At 38.4% G+C, this 13,348-nt stretch overlaps 1 protein-coding gene and 1 long non-coding RNA gene across 2 annotated transcripts in view; one reads left to right on the top strand and one right to left on the bottom strand.

The window, feature by feature from the left end:
• Window positions 1-13,348, top strand: part of LOC131353269 (uncharacterized) — a 230,517-nt gene that overhangs the window by 56,301 nt on the left and 160,868 nt on the right. The gene's annotated exons all lie outside the window — the stretch shown is intronic.
• Window positions 1-13,348, bottom strand: part of LOC131353271 (uncharacterized) — a 33,444-nt gene extending 20,096 nt beyond the window's left edge. Inside the window, exon 1 of the long non-coding RNA XR_009204600.1 lies at window positions 1-13,348. This exon is cut by the window's left edge and continues 18,983 nt beyond it. This is a non-coding gene — a long non-coding RNA (uncharacterized LOC131353271).

Here is a 13,348-nt window from a genome sequence, read left to right as displayed (position 1 = left end):
CTGTATGTTCACTAAGGGAGTTGCTGTCTGCGGTGGAGCTTTCCTCCAAATGCAATGCTCACAGGTTTTTACTTTTCTCTCTACAGTATCAGCCATTTTAGCCAAAATGGCTAAAATCAGCCAATAGAACCTGGAACGGAGGAGGTCAAGAGTTCACTCCAGGCCTAGATGACCCATATCATCATGTAAACTGGTAAGTACCATCTCTCGAAAATCCTTGGGTAACACGAGTTGGCTCAACACTCTACCTTGATCCAATCTTTTCCGATATAACACTCTATAATTTACTACAAATTTGTTCCACTGTCTCATCCACATAGACATTTGAAGGTGAGAGGGACTAGTTGAGTCTCCTACTGAGAGGTTTTTCACCAGAGTCTAAGTTCTTCAGTACTTATTTCAACTCGGGATCTGCTTGTTGCCTGTTTGCTAAGTTTTCCTCAGAGAAGTGAGGGATCACATGATCATATTCTTCTTGAAATTCTTGAGGTAATGCATCCGCATTTATGGTCAAGGATTCTGCTAATGTCATCCAAACAGGACGATACCCATCCTGTGAATGGCTAACCTGATGTTTCTCACACACAGCCTCCTGTTCTTTTTGAGACTCCAGATCATTTATTAGCTGATTGTTTGGGTGCCTAGACAACCCATCCGAATCCTGGTTTTTGGCTCCTGCCCTGTATTGCTTTTTAAAGTTATATGTTGATAACCCAGATAGCCATCTGTAACTAGTTGAGTCCAATTTGGCAGAAGTCAGGATATAAGTTAAGGGGTTATTGCCAGTCACAACAGTAAATTCAGTCCCATACAAATAGTCACTGAACTTTGTGGTAACTGCCCACTTGAGGGCCAAAAACTCCAGCTTATGAGCAGGGTATCGGGCTTCGCTCTTAGTCAATCCCCGACTTGCATAAACAAGGACCCTCATCTGCCCATCCTGTTCTTGATACAAGGCAGCACCTAAGCCAGTAGTGCTGGCATCAGTATGTAATATATAGGGCAATTTAGGATCAGAGTATCCCAAGACCGGAGCAGTTGTTAATTTCTCCAAAATTGTCTCAAACGCTTGTTGACAAGAATCACCCCATCTGTCTCCCAGCTTTTCTTTTGGATCATAGTATTGTCGGGTTGTGTCCTTACTCTTTCATACCACTTTTCGAATTGGGGGATATCCTGCTGTAAGGTTGTTGAGAGGCTTAACTATTTTAGAGAAATCCTGAACAAACCTCATAATACCCAGCAAATTCCAAGAATGATTTTAGCTCTTTTAGAGTCTGTGGCCTTGGCCGGGTTTTAATGGCCTCAATTTTGTCTGGGTCTGTTTCCACATCATGTTCGGAAACGATATGTCCCAAATATCGCACTGAGGTCTGAAAAAAAATAAAATTTTTCAGGTGAAAGTTTCAAGCCATATTCTTTCAGACATGTCAGGACTTGCACTAGTCGATGTTTGTGCTCTTCGAGGGTTTCTGAAAAAACTATTAGGTTGTCTATGAAAACTAGCACCTGTCTTCGGTTCAGATTGCCCATACAGTGCTCCATGAGCCTCTGAAAGGTGCTGGGAGCGTTTGTGATTCTTTGCGGCGTTCTTTTAAACTCCCAGAATACTTGAGGGCACACAAAGGCTGTTTTGTGTTTATCCGTTTCCTCCATCTCGATTTGGTAGTACCCCGACGTCAAAATCTAAAACAGAGAACCATTTTGAGCTGGTTAAAACAGAAAACACTTCCTCCAAATTGGTAAGCGCATAGGCATCCTTTATAGTTTGGGAATCGAGTTTCCTGAAGTCGATGCACAGGTGTACTGAATTATCCTTCTTCCTCATTACCCCTATAGGAGAGGCAAAGGGAGACTCAGATTCTCAAATAATTCCAGCAGCCAACAGTTCTTGTAAGTGTTTGTGAACAGCATCGATGTCCTGTGGGTGAATAGGCCTAGGGTAATGCTTAAAGGGAGTTTCATCACTAAGTTTGATGCAATGCTTCACTTTATCTGTATGCCCATAGTCCATGTCATGTAAAGCAAACACTTCAGGCATTGTGTTCAACAAAGTTCGGTATTCAGTATTCGGCTCCTTCACTCTGCTGGTAAAGGGGAATCACCAAAATCAAACTTTGTCTGTGAGCAGGCAGAATTCATTTGCGTTTGAGGGGCATCATACCTTGGCTTTGTGTCAATCGCATGCTGAACAGCTTGCATTTCAGCAATCACAGTTTTTGGGACAGCTATGTCATTCTGGGTGTCATTCCTCACTAATACAGATAGACTGAAGGAGCGTTTAGCAGGCAGAGTGTATAGACCACTGGCTACTAGCAATCCGCCTGGCATGGACGATATTGCTGACCATTTCAAAGTTGTCAAGGTTTCTGCAGGACAGCAACTTGGATGAACAACTCCATCAAGAACTGCTATACAACCCGCTGACACAACTTTAGGAGCAATTCTTTCCAATGTCACACATCCCAGAACTTCAGTGTTCATCTGCTTGTGTCTAACATCCAGAATTTTAAGTACTGCTCGATACCCATCAAGGGCTGGACTGAGGTTTCCTGGGTTTTCTCGAGCATGGTTAGCATTAAAAGCATCAAGTGAGTTGGTTCCCACAAGGACTTGGGGCACGTGCATCAAATCATGAACCACTAGGGCTAACGTGGTAACCTCCGCCTTTACTCCCAAAAATTCCTTAGGAAATGTCAGAGTTCCACATCGCCCAAGTAGGGAACTGACTGCCCATTTGCTCCTTCAATTTCCAGTAAATTCCAATTCCACCTTATGGACTCTGATAATGTCACGACCCAGAAGAATCATGATGGGAATATCTGACTCTAACTCAGGTTTCAGATGCTAGTGATGGAGAGCAGCACTAGGTGTGGGAATCTCTGCCCTATTGTCAGGAATGTTGTTACACTCTAACAAGCTTGGTAAAGAGAGGATTACCTTTCCATCTATGCCAAACTGATTTTTGAACATGACTTATTACTAAGGTCACCTCTGCAAACCTCAGTGCAGTGAGCTTGCACTTCTGTTGGTGGTGTAGAAACTTCCTCCCCGCCATGCTGTGGTAAGGAAGCAGCTTCTTGAGATTTTGGAGGTGGGCCTAGGTGTAGTGCAGAAATATGCTTCTCACTTCCACACTCAGAACTCTTAGTCACAAATTTACATTTACATTTACTTAGCTGTGTGTGTTGTGGCTAAGCAACACTTGAAACAGATTCTCTTTCCTTTCAAAAATGCAAAATCTTCATCCAAAGGCTTCTCACAGAAGGAACAACATTTCCTAAGTAACTGAGGTCTTTTGTGAATGGGACAAAGTCTTTCAGAATCCTTAGTTTTCCTTTCATCTTTATCTGTGTTTAAATGTAAAGGGGAAGACACATTTATTTAATTAACTGAGATTTCTCTTGACTTGCTTGGCTTCAAACTGACCCTGTTTGTTTTATAAAGTGAATCTGTTTGAGAAGAAAAGTTAAACCCAATAACCTCTGGAGCATCGTAACACTCCTCCAATCTAGACCATATCATGTCAAGGCCCCTTGATGGCTGAATAATGAGTATTGACCTCATGCGTTAAGCGTGTTCAGCAGATTCTTTCCCCAACCATTTACCTAACAGGTCCATTTCTTAACTGGGTGTCAAATTCAAACCAGTTACAGCATTTTGAAAGGACTGTTGCCAGGCTCTGAAGCTCTCCGGTTGGTCATTGAACTGTATCAAACCATTGTATAATTGATCATCAAGCACCTAACATGATTCCTTTTTATCTTTTATCCACTTCCAAAGTTTGGAAATATGGCAAATACTTAAGTTTTTAACAGCTGGAACTATGCTGTTAATACAACTTTAATGAATATACACGTGTAATACACAACTACTACTTGTGTATTACACGTGTAGTGTAATACGCAAGAAGAAGAAAAATGCCTTAAAAATAAGGTTATATAACTCAAAGTTTAATATACAGTAGAATTTTATTTTTTGTGTATATATACTTATAATTCTGAATAAACTGAGAGATTTTGATTTTAACATTTTAGCATTAGATTTTAGCATTGTTTGCCAAAAGTTATAAAACACACAGTTGGGTAATGCAAGCCCACCACTAAGCCAACATCTATGAACTTTACCACCCCACAAATGATCTGCACATGTATTCATGAAAATTCCTAGTAAAGACGAAAATTAATAACTAAATAAAGGTTATTTACAAAGCATTTTATCCCTTAAAAGAGCTCTTAAGGTCAAAAGGTGTTAGGACTTTTAAGAGGCTTAAGAGATCCTTTAGCAGAGGAGAAAATGGCCAAAAGGTGAAGAGGGAAAAGAAATGGTGTTGCATAAAATATATAATAATGACAGTGATTTTAAATATATGAACTATGGCATTTCTGTGCCATGTCTGAGATATCTCTAATATGATCGGTCACAAACATAATTCCAACATTATATATCCTCAAATGTCTTAATGTAGTGACAAGGTGAAGGTTTTAGTGGACCCTATTTAAAGAGCTCATTTTTTATTGGAGCAATGGGGTCAGCCCTGCCTCCTCTCTAAGATTGCTGAGATTGGTCCTGAATCACTCTTAGGCTAGGACTCCTATTTAGAATTTTTTAAGCTAAACTGGGATCTCTCTGTGATTCTTAGAATCTTCTCATCACCTGGCCCATAGATTTCAAAAATGCTTCAGAAGAAATAAAGGATTATACTGAAAAACAAAGAAATCTAGGCAAAATATTCATGTTCACTACATTAATTCAATCAGTCAGTAATAAAGATAAATTGTTCTGCTTCTAAGTCAAACTGATCTAACAAAGGAGAAAAAAAAATGCAAATACAAGAGAGGGCAGAGTGCCAAGATATATGAATCCTGTTATTTTAACTGAAATTTCTGGCTGTTAAAGACTGAAAACCAATACATTAACAGGGAAACCCTTACTTTCATGAACATTTAAGAGAGACAGATCTCAGACATCTCAAACACAGACGTCACTTCCTGTATTTGAAGCGCTTACTTCTAAGGTGCTTAATCATAAAGTATGACCAACTTCAGCTTGTACAGTGTGTGAGCTGCAGGATGTTTAGTAATTCTTCCTCCGAAGTTGGCGTTAATTTTAATTGTGATAAGTGTATGCTAGTTAGCTCTCTGAAGGAGAAGATATTAGCTTTTGAGGTGCACATCCAGACACTAGAGAGGGTTAGTGATAGCGAGTGTAGTGTAGTGTCTGTAGGGGGATGCCTGGATGCCTTAAAGTAGTAAGTAGTTAGTAACCCCCCAACTCCGGCATTAGAGCCCTCAAAAATTAATACTTGGTTACTTTTCCTAGTGTACTTAAGTGATTTACTGTTTTCTGAAGGGAGGGTTACCTGAATAGATAAGGGTGCTTTAGGCTACCTGTTAATCACTTCTGTTATTTCTGTTACTCAGACTTTCACATGTAACCATGACAGTTTAAATGTCAAATGTCAACTCTCTCCTGGCCATCTGTTGGTGCAAAGCAGCCTGCTAAACAGTTAAATGACAATCATAAAGCTTCCCATTCTAATTCCCATTTGTAAAAGAGACCATCACATTTAAACATGTGATTTAGAACAAGGGGACATAAGGATTCAGAAAGGGGGGAAAGAACTAGAGTAGACTACCCTTGGACTGAGTTGCCTGATCTGTTCTGTGGGGTCAGACAATGATCCAATAATGGATCACTGGATCACTAGAGACTACTGAAAGACCTCTCTGTAAAGATAATGGTCTGAAATAGCTTCAAACTGTGGAAATGTATTTCCATATTAAATATGGATATTAAATACTATATTTATCTGAATGTTATCAGGATATCAATAGTGTAATCACCATTTTGAGTGAGACATATTACACTGATCAATCAGTACTGAATTTAGGATGGACCCAGCTGCTCTTTTCAGAGGGAAAAGTCTCCAACAATTAATGCTTCATGTATAGAAACATCTAGGTTTAATATGAAATCCAAAAATTCACAGAGAAATTCAGAATATTGTTTGTCTTAATAGACTTGTTTTTTGTGGCTACATAATGTTATGTAAGTACAGTAGTGCCCTGTTTTACGTCGTTCATCCTTAAATATTAAGGGCGAGCGAGCGATTAAATATCCTTAAATAGAAAAATTAAATCCAATTTATGGCGCTTTATACAACCTTACGTCATTTCAGCTAGTAGAGGGTTAAGTTAGTCTGTTTGTCTGTTTCCTAGCCTTTGCTTCAGATTGTCACCAGTTAAATAGGTCTATACTGAGACCATGTGCTATGTTGCAAATAAATGAGAGCAACAAATTTTGCACCCACCCAGGACAGTCTTGCTGTCAAAACTGCTCCAATTACAGTAATACCTTGACTTACAAGTTTAATTCGTTCTGTGACCGAGCTCGTAACTCAATTTGCTCGTATATCAAATCAAATTTCTCCATTAAAATGAATTTAAATGCTATTAATCCGTTCCAGCCCACCAAAAACCACAACAATTTTTGTCACGTTTTTTAAATAAGAAAAACATACTTTATGAATAACAAATAATGTATAAAATAATAATAATACATAATAAAAGAGAATGTAAAGAAAAACTGGTTTTATTAAAGTGTATTTGCCTTGAAGATCAGATGAAGATGCTGGCGGAGGAGGGTGGCAGAGGAATTTTTTATTTTGTGCTCTATCACTAACTTAACTTACTCGCTACACACTTAATGCTACAATTAATTGCTAAATTTAACTTACACACTATGCTACACTTTATCGCTAAACATAATTGCTACTTTTTCATTTATTTATTTTTTTTTCACTTCACTTAATCATCTTCACTGACTTTTGCCTTTTTTGCCACACTTTCCTCGCTTTCACTTGCAGGGTGTTTCAATAAAAACCTGTCCAAGGAGGTTTGTTTCTTCCTCCTTTTCAAAATGTTTGGAAAATAAGTGAGGCAAGTGTCGTTACACAGTGCCAACGAACGACCTGGAGAGATAACCACGTGAACTAACCACTCGCTGGGCTACCAAGTGGCAGGTGGCGTAAGCTCGCTCGCTTGTAAATCAGATCTCGGCTCATATCTTAAAGCAAAAAATCGACCGAGCGACAGCTCGTATCTCGGAAAACTTGTAAGTTGAGTCACTCGTAAGTCAAGGTTTCACTGTATCTATAAAGCCCACATTGCTTTCCACCTAGCTATCCTGCAGTATAGTGACCATAACCTGGTGTAACCTACATTACCACTCTGGATTGGGATGGGGTCAGAACATAGCACTGGACATCAACTTCACTAATATGCACACTTCTACAATGTTACTCTTAGTAACCTGACTGACAAAGTCATACACTATATTGCCAAAAGTTTTGGGACGTCAACCTTTACATGCACTTTAATGACATCCCATTCTCAATCTGTAGCATTTAATATAGGGTTTATATTGCAGGTATAACAGCTTCAACTATTCTGGGAAGGCTTTCCACAAGGTTTAGGATTGTGTTTATGGGAATTTTGTGAGTTCAGGCACTGATACTGGACAAAAAAAGCCTGGTTTGCAGTCTCGGCTCTAATTCATCCCAAAGGTGTTCTATCGGGTTGAGGTCAGGACTCTTTGCAGGCCAGTCAAGTTCCTCCACACCAAATTCGCTCATCCATGTCTTTATGGACCTTGCTTTATGCAGTGGTACGAAGTCATCTTGGAACAGGAAGTGGCCATCTCCAAACTGTTCCTACAAAGTTGGGAGCATGAAATTGTCTAAAATGTCTTGGTATCCTGAAGCATTAAGAGTTCCTTAAGAGTCCCAACCCCACACCATAATCCCCATACACCAAACATTACACTTGCCACAATGTAGTCAGGCAAGTCCCGTTCTTGTGGCAACTGCCAAAACCAGACTCGTCCATTGCTTTACATCACTGCATCCAACGCTTTGCATTGCACTTGGTGATGTAAGGCTTGGATGCAGCTGCTCAGCCATGAAATCCTATTCCATTAAGCTCTTTATTTACTGTTCTTGAGCTAATTTGAAGGCCACACACAGTTTGGAGGTGTGCAGGTATTGACTCTGCAGAAAGTTGGTGACTTCTGCGCATTGTGTTCCTCAGCATGCACTAACCCTGCTCTGTGATTTTACATGGCCTACCACTTTGTGGGTGAGATGCCATCTATCATGGTACCATGCTTGAATTCACTGAGCTCCTGAGTGTGACCTATTATTTCACAAATGTTTGTAGAAGCAGTTTTCATGCCTAGGTGCTTGATTTTATACAATTGTGGCCATGGAAGTCAATGATTTGGAGGGGTATCCCAAAACATTTGGCAATATAGTGTATATCATTAACTCTACATCAGAGAATCTATGTTTGCCTAAGACCCTAAGATTACCTGCTATGTTCAGCGCCCTGGCACTACTACTAACGGTGTAGGAAGAATGACTAAATATCCTGAAACTAACTAACAGAACCAGCTGAATGTTTGCCATAATGAGTATTTATAGCCGACCTTAGAAAATCTGAATATAGGGCAATTTATTTATTTATTTATTTTTTCAAAAAACACAATGTGGATAGACTCTACTTGCTGCCTTTACTCAGAAAAAAAAAAAACATTGTTTAAAAAAATTTATTGTGACAGGAAAGTGAAAAATACAACAAACCCACATGGCAGCACAAAATTATTGATGACAAAAAAAAAAAGGTATAATATAAATACCAAAACATGCAAAACATTTATTGCAGATCATTGCTCACTTCACTTGTCTGTTTGTGGGACTTTCTGCCTTCAATTGTGTATTAAATAAGTTAAAACCATGCTGAATTGAAAGTATAGAAAGTAAATTTTTTTTATTTTAAATGTATTTTTCTACACACTTGTCAGCAATCAGATCATCAATCAACCATTAGGGAAACAGTTTCACTGGCAGCTATACATGCCCATGCCATAACACCACATTTGACAGATGATGTGTTATGCTTGGGATCATGAGCCCGTCCTTTTCTTATCCATATTCATCTCTTTCCAATATTCTGATAGTTAAACTTTTTTTAAGATGTTTTCTAGCAAAGGGTAATCTATCCTTTCTGTTCTTGTGTTGCCAGTGCCTTGCATCTTGAGGTATAATCTCTGTATTTATATTCACGAAGGTAGACTTTGACAATGGTAAACCTACCTCCACAAGTGTTTTTGCCTAGATGCTGTGAGGGAGTTTTTCTTCACCAAGGAAAGAATTCAGCGATGATTTACTTTAGTTGGCTTCTGAAGGTGTTCCAGGCATTTTGGTGTCACTCGTTTTAATTGCTGACTTGGCCATTCCTAAAGTTTCTGTTTTATTTATTTTTTTATTTCAGCCACATGATGGCCTCCTTCAATTGCATCAAAACCTATTTGGACTGCATACTAACTAGTTAGACTGATATTTAACATTAGAGTCACTCTCTACATTATCTAATACAAGTTATTAGACCATGTATTCTCAAAAAGAGATAAATGCCATCTAGGGGCATCAGCACTAACTGCATTTAATTAGCTTACTTTCCTGACAATTGACAATTGTAAAATCCCTCAGGCCCATCTGAATTAACTGTTGCAACGACAAACATGTGAGCCATCAATTAGTTTCACTGAACACTGTTTTGCTGTTTATAGGTTTCACAATTTTTTAGCATTCTCTTACAAACATTCTACAGCATCCTCTAAATCTCAAAATGGACTTCAGCTCCAAAACGTTATTTGGTCTGGGCCAGGAGGTAAATGCAGCTATCTTTTAAGGGTTGTCTCAACTCCCTTTTCTGAATGTTAGTAATTTTTATGGAAGTCTGGAAAATAACAATTATTTGTTTTTTTACTCAATGTTTTTTTTTTCCTTCTACTTTTGCATATACATGGATCTCTGTTTTGTTCACAGTTTTACTGAGGACCTTTTCCAGTTTAACGACAGGCCATATTTCAGCTTCCATACATTTTGCTTGGCCCCAAACTCTTTGGCCCCAAATTCTGATCCACTAAACCATATTGTTAGGTGGATTCCCATGCTGTCTGGCTATGTGGCAATCATTACCACATTTGAAACAATATCATGTTTTGGGCTGAGGCTTAGACATTACCTCTTGATTTGCCTGAAGTTTTGCTTTCATGAGTTGCCCATCTTCTTCCTTTTTTTGAATCTGCTTTCTGTCCTTCTCTTTACTTTTTTTGGAGCTTAGCTACATTATCAGCTTGCCAATCTCAGGCCATGTAAGCCTGCAGAATGGTTGCATTTGAATCATAGGTCACTCACTGTGTGGACATTCAAGGACGGTTTTACTCTGGAGCTGCCTAGGTATCACTGTAATTTTTCATACTTTTTCACTAATATCTCTTCTGTTCTAATCAGTAGCAAAAGCAAAGTAAATTCATGTGGTTTGTCAGCCTACCTGAGCCTTATGTTTTCAAAACATCCCCAGTGGACATGGATGGACATGGATTCAAAAAGATGTTGAAAAGATTCACATTCACATTAAAATCATCCAGATTTTAGTCCATGCTTTCCTGCAATTCCTGCAGATTTTCAGGTGTACTTTCATGCTGTCAATCTCCTGTACTACTATATCCCAAAGGTGTTCTATTGGTTTCAGATCCAGTGACTGTGAAGGCTGCTAAAGAACAGTGACAAGATAATTGCCTAATTAGATAATTGCTTCAATGAGTAGGTTTACAAGTGTTTCTAATTAAGTGCTCAGTGAATATATATTCTTCTTGGATATATACCAATCGATCTGTTTTCCTCTAACAATGCCTAGATCACACTGCACAATTTTGGCCCTGATTTTTAGTCACCGACTAGTTTTGCAAAGTCTCCAACAAATGGCCAAATTCGAAGGCAAATCGGCACTCATGCACACCGAGTGACAATCGCGCAGTGTGAATTACCAGTGACGCGATCTGAGCGAGTCGCTGATGAGTCGTCATAATCGTGCAGTGTGAAAGGAGTTCTGAATGAAAAAAACCTCGGCGATGACCTACAGCCAATGAGAGAGCAAGATACAGAGCAGCGGATGGTTCGGGGAGGAGTTATAGACCACGATATCAGCAAGCATGGCTTCGGTTGGAGCACAATATTATAGTTTAACTATAGTTTTTATCAGAAAAAAATATCTTAAATATAGTTATATCACAATAAATAAGCTTTACAATTACATCAAATAGAAATGCTTGACCAGCCACATCAGTAGCAGCACATTGCAAAATTATTCATTTGTCCAATTATGCAGAACACACAATCCTTGTTCCCAGCACAGACCCTTTGGATCGCGACCTTTTTGCTGGGTACCATTTTCAATCTCACAAGAACTTTGATCTCACATGTGATCTTGAGTTATTTCCTTATTATTTCTCGCGTACGTTCAGTTGTGAAACGCAGTTTGTGGACCACAGTTGTCGGCGATTCTACCTGTTGTGAAGTCATGCAGTGTGAAACCTCCTGTTGCCGATCCATCATGCAGTGTGAACACAGCAGTGACTGAATGCTACCCTAGATAGTCGTGCAGTGTAAAAACAACGAACCGATGACTTATCTTCATCATGCAACAAAATCATGCAGTGTTAACTTCATCCACAATAATGGTGTTAATTCCATCCACAATATTGACACTCAATGTTTTTGGTTTTGCACCATTATGTGTAAACTCCAGCAAGTGAAGAGTGTAGTAAACTCATATAATCACTGTCACCTGTGCATCTCTGCATGCACCTGAGGTGGATGGTAAGTTTTACTTCTGACCGTTCACCTCAGTTTGAAATATTGGACATAATTAATGTGACTAAAGTTATCAAAGTTTTTGTACAAGAAAATAGATTACTTTCTTCTTCATATTGTAAATTGGGCTAAACTATTGTAGACTAACATAAAATGTGAAATGTTTAAACCTTTTCCATGCCATTACCAAATCTACACAAATATTCTAAATTATTAGTCTAATAATTATTAGTTATTAGGGCCCAAGCACTAGCAGTGCGAAGGGACCTCTTGTTCTTCTAATTATTATTATTATTATTATTATTATTATTATTATTAGGGCCCAAGAACTAGCAGTGCAAAGGGACCTCTTGTTTATCTAAGGATTATTTGTTTATAATAGGGCGGAAGCCCTATTGTTTTCGTTAGAATTTTATATATTTTTTCTCAACCTGTCGGGGCATTTTGGACCCCTTAACATGCTCAAAAACTCTTGAAAATCAGCAGACAGGTTGGAAACTGTGGCCATTAGGACGTCACTGTGGCTCGGTCCTGGGCGTGGCACACACCCATTACAGCGCCCCCTGGAAAATCTTGCTGCAAAGCTGATACATACTTGCACATATCCAGTGTGTAAATGTAGTACACACTTAGATCTCATTGAGCTGAACAACTTTCTCATTGCATGTCATTAAGTCTAATCTACAGGATCTGCTTAACAGGAAGTCAGTTATTTTGGGATGTTTGAAAAATGCACCCATTAGAATTTGATATACTCCTCCTAGGGGATTTATATGATTTTGACCAATGACAGGCTCCAATATGATCTGAAGACATTGCTGATGCAAACTTGCCAAGGGATTTTTGATATCTCAAATGGTTCAGCTGTGAGGAGCCCTTAAACTTATGGCGAATAAAAGGAAACAGGAAGTGGCTAATAACTTCTGTGTACATTGAGTGATGTACATCAAATTTCAATGTAATGTTAAGAGAAGAAAGCTGATCACAGCGATATGACAAATATGAGTCTCAGTCATAGCGCCACCAACTGGCAGCAGGAAGTGTTTCACTTTTAGAAATCGAATGTATTGTCCCTTACTTTCACGCGATTTGGTTCAAAATCAGTCAGAATAATGCCAAGACATGGCTGATGTGAAACTGTGAAGGAATTTGTGATATTGTGAATGATGTTGATTTAGTGAGGACATAATAGAAGAAAATGAATGTTCTTATCTAAACAGTGGAAAGTCCAAATTTTTTAAAACATTTTACATAGAAGGAACAACTGGTTGAGTAAGTTTGCTTAGTTTCATGATTTTGTGGTGCACTAACGGCTCACAACAAATTTTTACATTTATCAGTCCATTGACTAGACATGGCTTTGGCCTGACTCCTGCAGTACTACACTATGTCCACTAGAAGCTCTTTCCCCTTTATTTATTTCTTTTTTTAAATATGGCTTCATGTTCACAATTTATATATACAGAGTCAACCAAAAAATGTATATACACTTCAGGAAAAGAAAAATAGTATGATGTATATTATATTAGTATAATATTATTAAAATTAACATATTATTATCATAATATTGTCATATATATCAATATATAACATGTAGCAATAAATTTAGTAATATAATATTTATACAAA

Source organism: Hemibagrus wyckioides, linkage group LG05 (assembly GCF_019097595.1).
Source record: "Hemibagrus wyckioides isolate EC202008001 linkage group LG05, SWU_Hwy_1.0, whole genome shotgun sequence".
Classification (NCBI taxonomy): domain Eukaryota; kingdom Metazoa; phylum Chordata; class Actinopteri; order Siluriformes; family Bagridae; genus Hemibagrus; species Hemibagrus wyckioides.
Note: the sequence above shows the minus strand (reverse complement) of the source record. Positions and strands in the feature narration are given on the sequence as shown.